This window comes from Hyperolius riggenbachi, chromosome 12 (assembly GCF_040937935.1).
Source record: "Hyperolius riggenbachi isolate aHypRig1 chromosome 12, aHypRig1.pri, whole genome shotgun sequence".
Classification (NCBI taxonomy): domain Eukaryota; kingdom Metazoa; phylum Chordata; class Amphibia; order Anura; family Hyperoliidae; genus Hyperolius; species Hyperolius riggenbachi.
The window spans coordinates 25,089,040-25,099,451 of NC_090657.1; the positions used below are offsets into that span (position 1 = coordinate 25,089,040).

Consider the following 10,412-nt stretch of genomic DNA (forward strand, 5'->3'; position numbering starts at 1 on the left):
CCATAGACAGAGGAGATCAGAGCTGGTGTTGCGATCTGCGTAGGTGAGAGGCACGGTGAGTAGCATTATTAGCCACCCCCTATTACTGTGTGTGTGTGTGTGGGGGGGGAGAAGAAAAAAAATAGATGTGATCGTCAAAGCTGGAATCACAATTTCAATTCTTAAACACAGTTGGGACGAGGTGTATCTGGGTAATACAGCGTTTATGGCAAACACTGTAATTGCGCCCCTCCATGTAAAAGTTAGGGTGCTGGCTGTGTGCAGTCAAGGTGCTGTATGTGGGAAGGATGCAGACTCGCGCAGGGCGATGGGTGCAGTCAGGGGCAGGTTGCTTGGTGCAAACAGGGTGCAGGCTGGGGCAGCGTGATGGGTGCAGTGCAGGCAGGGATAGGATGCTTTTACTTCAGATAAGCGGCAACCTGTCCTGCAAATTTCCTGCTGTCTCCTGCCTGAGCCCCTCTCTCCATTCAAGCATCAGACGTCATTGGTAACTTCCACATTTGGATTACATACATCGGGCGCAAGTAGCGTGTGCTGTCTGTCTCTACCGCTGATCAGAGGTCTGATATGGAAAGAGGGGCTCATGCAGTGGCAACACAGAGGGGAAGCAGCTTGCACAGAAGGGCCCGGGCCCCTCACAAGTGTTAGTTGTCCCTCCTGATGGCGGCCGATGGTAAATCTGTCCCTAACAGCAAGTACCAGACAAAACTTGATGCTGTTCAAAATTCCGCACAGTGTTAACAAGGATTGGAATAAAAGTTGAACAGGGGCATTCAGTCACAGCCGTTTACTCTTACTGACAGATAGGGCATCTGCAGGTGTATTATTATTAATGATTTATAAAGCGCTGACATATTCCATGGTATTCAACCTCTCCCTGCTCCTGATAGTACTTATTTATTTTCTGTATTTATAAAGCGCCAACATATTATGCAGCGCTGGACATTAGTTTAGGTTACAGACAATATTTAGGGGTGACATACAGCAAATTGACAATACCTGAATACAAGAAAGATCAGATCATGCAGCACAGTATGAGTACCAGGTAATGCTTAGTCAGTCACTCATACAGATAACAAGAGAAGTGTAGCAAACTTTCTCCCCATTCAAGCAAACATTCTAGGGGGGGAGGGGGGGGGGGGGGGGAAATCACATTGCATATTATATGTGCAGTGCAATACAGTGATGCATAACATACATGTCAAGTATGCTTTCCTGCACCTGTTAACATGCACACTATTAGCAGTACAGAAACGTATTGCTTTATGCCAGCGGATCCCACTGCACTGTTGCCGCGTCGGTTTTGAACATTCCATTACAATATAACTGTATATAACCTTAGCAATACCATGATGATGTCTTCCGTCACAGATTTTTTTTTTGTCACATTTCGGCTATTTGCATTGCAAAAATAGCTGAACTGTGACCCAAAGAAAAATTAGAAGAAAGAGGACGAAATCACCCACAGAAATTTAGGACGCAGCTTTTCAATGAGAAACCATAATTACAGGATACAGAGAGCAAATCTCTGTCGTAGCAATAAACCTATTTTATGTGGCAGGTGTGCATTGAACAAGCAGGTTGAATGACCTGTTGAATTCTTTTGCTTCTTGTAAATTCCAGTGGTGAGATTTACAGCAATGTATGCCCAGAATTGTAAAGGGAGATATAAACTCTGGCTACCAGCGTTTAATACACTGGCACGTCCCGATGTCGTGTCATGTGATGCACTGTTGCCATGGAGACGTGACGCTGGATTCAGCGATGCGGAGCGATTTAAGTCCCCCTGTTTCCGCCAGCTCACAACTCTGCAAGGAAGGGGGGAAGAGAGGAATCTGACAGACTGGTGGCGGGCCAGAGCAACAGCAGTTTGCCCAGCGTTGGATTTAAGCTGTCCATTTTTTTTTATTTTTTTAAATTACAACTGTACTTGTACTGCCACTACAGGCACACGGGTTTAAATGTGTATGTCTGCGCATGTGCAAACACTATAATGGTTGGAAACAATGCCTACGTGGAATAGGGCTTTAAGATATAAAGTGGCTTGCAAAAGTATTCGGCCCCCTTGAAGTTTTCCACATTTTGTCACATTACTGCCACAAACATGGATCAATTTTATTGGAATTCCACGTGAAAGACCAGTACAAAGTGGTGTACACGTGAGAAGTGGAACGAAAATCATACACTATTTCAACCATTTTTTACAAATCAATAACTGCAAAGTGGGGTAAGCGTAATTATTCAGCCCCCTGAGTCAATCCTTTGTAGAACCACCTTTTTCTGCAATTACAGCTGCCAGTCTTTTAGGTTATGTCTCTACCAGCTTTGCACATCGAGACTGAAATCCTTGCCCATTCTTCTTTGCAAAACAGCTCCAGCTCACTCAGATTAGATGGACAGCGTTTGTGAACAGCAGTTTTCAGATCTTGCCACAGATTCTTGATTGGATTTAGATCTTGACTTTGACTGGGCCATTCTAACACATGAATAGGTTTTGTATCAAACCATTCCATTGTTGCCCTGGCTTTATGTTTAGGGTCGCTGTCCTGCTGGAAGGTGAACCTCCGCCCCAGTCTCAAGTCTTTTGCAGGTTCCAAGAGGTTTTCTTCCAAGATTGCCTTGTATTTGGCTCCATCCATCTTCCCATCAACTCTAACCAGCTTCCCTGTCCCTGCTGAAGTGAAGCACCCCCAGAGCATGATGCTGCCACCACCATATTTGACAATGAGGATGGTATGTTCAGAGTGATGTGCAGTGTTAGTTTTCCGCCACACATAGCGTTTTGCATTTTGGCCAAAAAAGTTCCATTTTGATCTCATCTGACCAGAGCACCTTCCTCCACATGTTTGCTGTGTCCCCCACATGGCTTGTGGCAAACTGCAAATGGAACTTCTTATGCTTTTCTGTTAACAATGGCTTTCTTCTTGCCACTCTTCCATAAAGGCCAACTTTGTACAGTGCACGACTAATAGTTGTCCTATAGACAGATTCCCCCACCTGAGCTGTAGATCTCTGCAGCTCGTCCAGAGTCACCATGGGCCTCTTGACTGCATTTCTGATCAGCGCTCTCCTTGTTCGGCCTGTGAGTTTAGGTGGACGGCCTTGTCTTGGTAGGTTTACAGTTGTGCCATACTCCTTCCATTTCTGAATGATCGCTTGAACAGTGCTCCGTGGGATGTTCAAGGCTTTGGAAATCTTTTTGTAGCCTAAGCCTGCTTTAAATTTCTCAATAACTTGATCCCTGACCTGTCTGGTTTGTTCTTTGGACTTCATGGTGTTGTTGCTCCCAATATTCTCTTAGACAACCTCTGAGGCCGTCACAGAGCAGCTGTATTTGTAGTGACAGATTACACACATGTGCACTCTATTTAGTCATTAGCACTCATCAGGCAATGTCTATGGGCAACTGAATGCACTCAGACCAAAGGGGAGCTGAATAATTACGCACACCCCACTTTGCAGTTATTGATTTGTAAAAAATGTTTGGAATCATGTATGATTTTCGTTCCACTTCTCACATGTACACCACTTTGTATTGGTCTTTCTTTCACGTGGAATTCCAATAAAATTGATTCATGTTTGTGGCAGTAATGTGACAAAATGTGGAAAACTTCAAGGGGGTCGAATACTTTTGCAAGCCACTGTATGTATGTATGCATGCCTACCTGGAATAGGGCTTTAAAGAGACACTGAAGCGGAAAAAAAATTATGATATGATTTGTATGTGTAGTACAGCTAAGAAATAGAACATTAAGATCAGATACATCAGTCTAATTGTTTCCAGTACAGGAAGAGTTAAGAAACTCTAGTTGTTATCTCTATGCAAAAAAGCAATTAAGCTCTGCGACTTTCAAAGTCGTGGAGAGGGCTGATATCTGACTTTTATTATCTCAAGTGTTATTGGACTATTTACTTTTCCTCTGGCAGAGGAGAGGTCATTAGTTCACAGACTGCTCTGAAAGAATCATTTTGAATGCTGAGTGTTGTGTAATCTGCACATATTATAGAATGATGCAATGTTAGAAAAAACTATATACCTGAAAATAAAAATATGAGAATATTTTCTTTGCTGCTAAACTTCTAGTAATTATTCATAGTACACAACCAATTCATTATATCATATATATTTTTTTCGCTTCAGTGTCTCTTTAAGATGTATGTATGTATGTATGTATGTATGTATGTATGTATGTATGTATGTATGTATGGTTTTGCACATAAGTTTACATACCATAGCAGAATTTATGATTCTTAACCATAATCACCACCATGTTTCACAGTAGGAATCATGTACCTATCATAATAGGCCTTGTGGACTCCTCTCCAAATGTAGAGTTTATGGTTCTAGCCAAAAAAGTTCAACTTTAGTCTCATTACTCCAAATGACTCTGTGCCAGAAGATTTGAGGATTGTCTCTGTGCTGTTTGGTATACTGCAAGCAGGATACTTTGTTGCATTTGCATAGTAATGGCTTTCTTCTGGCAACTCAACCATGCAGTCCATCTACAGCAGGAGTCCCCAAACTTTTTGAGTTAAGGGCCGGGTCAACATACTTTAGACTGCTGGGGGGCCGGAACGTACATAAAATGTTTTGGAAAAACCCTTACATTGAACCTAGGTAGAGTAAACAGCGCCTGAAACACCATCCCCACACGCAAAGCAATCAGTGTTAAAAATACATATTTTCAAAAGTCCCCCCAAAACAACCCACTTTGCCCAGTAATTGCAAGGACTGAAAATGATCTACCCCTACACACGCATACGCACACTGCTTTTATATTACCTCCAACCACCCCACCACTACCACAATGTTTTTGTGCACCAGACAGTGAAGCATACCCAGGAGACAACCTGCCATGCAATTGGACAGCAGTGCCACCTAATGTGGAATTGGATTGGAAGCCAGCAATTGATTTCTTGCTGGCCTCCATGTGGAAACGTGGTGCCAGCACTACTGCCGCATCTATATGTAATACATTTTGTGTGTGTGGGGGGGGGGGGGGGGTAAAAAAGCCTCAGGGGGCCGCATTCGGCCCGCGGGCCTTAGCTTGAGGACCACTGATCTACAGTATCTTCAAGTGCCTCCCTATTGTGCATCTTAAAGAGACACTGAAGGCACTTAAAAACCGGCTTTTTACCTTTTATGTTAGGCATGTTTGCCCGTTGCTGCCATCCCGCAGAAGAACGAGGATTTTTTACGCCGCAAATCCCTAGTGCAAAATCCACAACTTTCTTGATCGTGGATTTAGCTCTGCCTCCATGTGTGTCAATCAGTGCTGATCGCCGCCTCTACCCCGCCCCTCTCAGTGAAGGAAGACAGAGGGGCGGGGAGAGGCGGCGATCTGCGCTGATGGACGTGAGTAGAGGCAGAGCTGCAGCCAAAAGCTCTGCCTCTCACGGAAGCGCTCCCCGCAATGTGCCCCAGGGGATTTGGGGGTTAAAAAACCCTTGTTCTGTCACGGGATAGCTGCGTTTTCACAGGGCAAACCTGGCTAACATAAATAAAAGGTAAAAAGCCGTTTTTAAAATTGGCTTTAGAGTCGCTTTAAAAGTACCACACCACATTTCTTCCAGACAGTCCCGTATTTAACCTGAACTTGTCCTTATTTCCTTACATCCTGAACAATTTTTCTGGCAGTTGTGGCTGAAATTTTAGTTGGTCTACCGACTGTGGTTTGCTTTCAAAAGAACCCATAATTTTAAAATTCTTAATTAGAGTAGTGCTGATTAGCATTCTCAATTCCTTGGATATTTTCTTATATCCCTCTCCTGTTTTAAAGGGTTCAACTACCTTTTCCCACAGATCCTTTGACTTTTGTTTTACTTTCCCGAATACTTAAAGGGCAACTGAAGTAAGAAGGATGCTGATCCTCTGCCTCTAATTCTTTTAGCCATAGAGCCTGAACAAGCATGCAGCATATCAAGGGTTTCTGACATTATTGTCAGACCTGACAAGTTTAGCCACATGCTTGTTCCTGGTGTTATTCAGACACCACTGCAGCCATATAGACCAGCAGGGCTGCCAGGCAACTGGTATTGTTTAAAAGCAAATAAATATGGCAGCCTCCATATCCTTCTTACTTCAGTTGCCCTTTAAAGGACTTATGAGGTGAATTGCATAAAAAAAAAAGAGTCATTTACCTCATTACAAAAGCAGACCTCAGGGCAGACAAAAAGCGCCTTCCTTGTCATCTGGCGCTTTATCAGCCTAATGGTGGGCATACACGGTTAGATAGTTCTTATCAATCAAGCCGCTGATGGCTCGATTGATAAGATCCAACCTGTCCGATCACCGCAGCGGATGGATACAGAGCTCGATCCCCGTGGGCGGACAATAGAAAAAAACAAAGCACTGATAAGAAGCGCCCATGGGGACGAGCGGGAATCGATCCGTGCGCACGAGCAGTGACGCGCTGGTTCGATACCGGCGCATAAACGAACCATGTATGCCCAGCATAATACACTCTTCATTGTAGGTCCCGACCCACCCCAGGGTTGCCTTATCAGAATTGCAGCTTTAAAAAAAATCTACCTTCTGAGCTGCTCGCATAGCCGTGGCAGCGCAGGATTACAGCCCTGCCCGTGTCCGTCCTCACTCCGTGCGCTATATTTTACGTCATGTGGGCGGCCCCACATGACTAACTGCACTGCCAACCAGCCACGCCCCGCCGAGTCTCGCTCAGCGCTTGTATTCTCTGCTGGCAGTGTAGTTAGTCATAAGGCGACCCTGGGGAGGGTCAGGACCTACAATGAAGAGTGTATAAGGTTGATAAAGCGCCAGACGACAAGGAAGGCGCTGTTCATCTGCCCTGAGGTCTGCTTTTGTAATGAGGTAAGTAACTTTTTTTATGCAATTCACCTCGTAAGTCCTTTAAAGGGACTCAGAGCTGAATATTTAAATAGATTTTATACATGCCTGGGGCTTCCTCCAGTCCCATCTGCTCTGATCTTTCCCACGCCGCCGTCCTCAGCTTCGGGAACCGGGTCTTGTCACTGACGTCAGTCATGGCCAGCTACGCAGGAGAAGTGCGCCCTCTACGTATCTTTCCAGTGGCAAGCTGTTCCCAATCTCCTTCTTGCACCTCTGACACTGTAGTTGCCATTGGCAGGTTTTGGTGCGCTGTATCAATTGTTATATAGAGAGTGCTTGGGGGGCTCCCACAGCTTCTTAGCTATGCCACTGGCTAGAAAGAGGTCACTTGAAAGGGATCAGTGGAGTGCGTGGCGCTAGCATTGTTCAATTGCCCGACAGCCAACGGACCCCCAGCTGGTCCACCCACCACGTAAAATGTGTAACCCTGGGCCCATGGTGAGAGTTCCATGCCTTCTCCCGCATCTTTCTCCATTGCCGCTGGGAAACCTATACCCAGTGCACCCGACGCATGTACTTCAGTACATGTGGTGGGGTCACAGGCGCCCTCAGGCTAGGTTCACAGTAAGATGTTGCATTGTGATGCGACGTTAAAGTTGCAACGCAGCATTACAACACAACAAAAAAGTGGTAATGCAGATTAACGTTGCGTTACTGTCGCATAAAGTAGGTACAGTAAAGCATACAGGCAATGAAAAGTATGCTTTCCTGTATCTGGTAATGTGTGCGTGGAGAGGTATTGCTCTGCAGCAGTGCGTTACCATAACGCTACACGTTACACTGCAACGCTAACGTCGCATACACTTTTCATTGCAGTGCGGTAAGCTGCGTTATAAGACCAGAGCATGGGGGTAGGGGGGGTACATATTACATAAGGGGAGAGATGTGGGGCCCATCAAACAGAGGAGACTTCACAGATTTTCAATTGATTTTATGCTGAAATCTATTGAAAATCTTTAGTACATGGCAGGTAACAGATCACTCTCTGGGCAGATTCGATTAGAGAGGGATCTATCAGATGGTCGAATCTGGTGGCCATCTGACAATGTATGGCCACCTTTAAAGTGGAACACCACTATTGCTGAGAAGGCAATTTTCTTCAGATTAGCTCTATACTGTACATTGCAGTGATTAATGACAAACTTTATTTCAGCTTATTTAAAATACCCATAGACTAATTTACATATAAAACACATGCATGTACTGCATACATAATCCACAGAGCTATATATATATATATATATATATATATATATATATATATATATATATATATATATATATATATATATATATATATATATATATATATATATATATATATATATATATATATATATATATATATATACATATATATACATATATATACATATATATACATATATATACATATATATATATATATATATATATACATATACATACATACATATACATACATACATATACATACATACATATACATACATACATATACATACATACATACACATACATACATACACATACATACATACATACATACATACATACATACATACATACATACATACATACATACATATGCTCATTTTCTGTTTAATTGATGAATACAGTGAGTTTGGGGGAAAAACACTGTACAAACACAGCACAGCTACACCTGAACAGGGTATGATGTTATATGGAGAGAGGAGGAGGAGGAAGAACAGTTGGCAACAAAAGGGGACAATGCACTCATTTTTTCTTAAAGGACTACTGTAGGGCGGGGGGGGGGGGGGGGGGGGGGGGTCAGGGGAAAATGAGTTGAGCTTACCCGGGCCTTCTAATGGTCCCCCGCAGACATTCTGTGCCCATGCAGCCAGTCAACGATGCTCCGGCCCCGCCTCCGGTTCACTTCTGGAAATTCCGACTTTAAAGTTGGAAAACCACTGTGCCTGCGTTGCCGTGTCCTCGCTCCTGCTGACATCACAGTATGGTCTGTGCTTCCACAGTACGCTCCTGGTGACATCAGCGGGAGCGAGGACACAGCTGTGCAGGCACCGTGGTTTTCCGACTTTAAAGTCGGAAATTCCAGAAGTGAACCGGAGGCGGGGTGGGAGCATCGGTGAGTGGCTGCGCGGGCACAGGATGTCTGCGAGGGACCATTAGAAGCCCCGGGTAAGTTCAACTCATTTTCCCCCGAACCCCCAACAGTAGTGCTTTAAAGCAGATCCCCAAACAATATTACAGGGCTGCTCTAAACAAACTAGATTCCCAGCCCAGAGATGCAATGGAACATGACAAATAAGCTTCTGCCCTGTGCATCCAATAACTCATGCAGTTAGATGTATATTGTATAATCAAGTCCTAAGGGCCATATCCATGCCAGTGTTTAGGTTAGGATAAACTGAGAAATATATAATATTTTATGAAGCACATCTTTCCTGATTCAGTCTTATCAGTAAACTAGAGGTATGCCAAAAATTGTGCGAGGACCAGGCCCTCCAGGACTGGAGATGAACATCCCTGCAGTATCCATAATGCACAGAAAAGACAGTACAAATTCAAGACATACAGATTAAAGTGAAAACTGAAATGATACTGAAATAAAACAATTGCACAACACAGACCATCTATCCATTTTCAAATAAGTAGTTTTCACTTTAAAGTGTTATATGCAGTGTTTCCCAGAACGTGATCTAAGCAATGACAGCCAGTCACTTGCAACAAAAACAAAGTATGAGTTGCCACCTAAAAAAGCCAGGAGTGGTCCATAGACAAGGCATAGACATTCATGCTGGATAAATAAGGAATGCAGCATGGGACATACAGAACACACATTATGACGAGCTCATTACATGACTCTATCCACAAGCACTAATAAGCAGGAGAGCAGAATCCCACCTGCAGCTAGGAGACTTGTGAGCAGACTTCCTCCAGTGACACGTCTCCCGCACCTGCTGCGCTGCTAGTGCATATATACCAGTCCCCGGCTAACCATGGTGCTCTTCTGATAGCGCCTTCCCTGACACAGAACCTCCAGTTCCCTAGTTCCCTCCCCGCCTAGTATGTCACAGTCACACTGGAATAGCAGCAGGACTCGGTCGGCTTCTCCACTTCCGGGATATCAGAAGTGGGCGTGAATAGAAACCCTTCCCTTTGTTGTCATGGAAACGAGATCATATGGTGTGTGTTTATCCTGGGTGTAATCGCTGTCTGTCCAGAGGCCACACCCATGCATCTTGCATTGTATGACACTCACTGCTGCTTACCATTATGTTCAGACAGTCCATTCATAAATTTATTTCTACTGTCTTTGTGGTCCATAAATAAGGTCTAGTGCACACCAAGCGTTTTTGGTAGTGTTTTCAAAACAGCTGCCGCCTGTGAAAACGCTTGGCTAATGTATCTCAATGGGCTGGTGCACACCAGCGGTTTGCTCTCACGCTACAGGCAGTGGTAAAAAGGCTAAAATGCTGCGTTTTGGCTGCGTTTTCAAGGCGTTTTGAAGGCGTTTAACGCCAACACATTACTATCAATTGTAAAGAGAAACGCTGCGGTCAGCCCTAAAAAAGCTCCT

The 10,412-nt window shown here is 44.1% G+C and overlaps 1 protein-coding gene across 1 annotated transcript in view; it reads right to left on the reverse strand.

The window, feature by feature from the left end:
• Positions 1 to 9,951, reverse strand: part of CYB561 (cytochrome b561) — a 71,866-nt gene extending 61,915 nt beyond the window's left edge. Inside the window, exon 1 of the mRNA XM_068264127.1 lies at positions 9,737 to 9,951. The gene's annotated coding sequence lies outside the window, so the exon portion shown is untranslated. The remainder of the gene's footprint in view (positions 1 to 9,736) is intronic.
• Between the last annotated feature and the right edge of the window lie 461 nt (positions 9,952 to 10,412).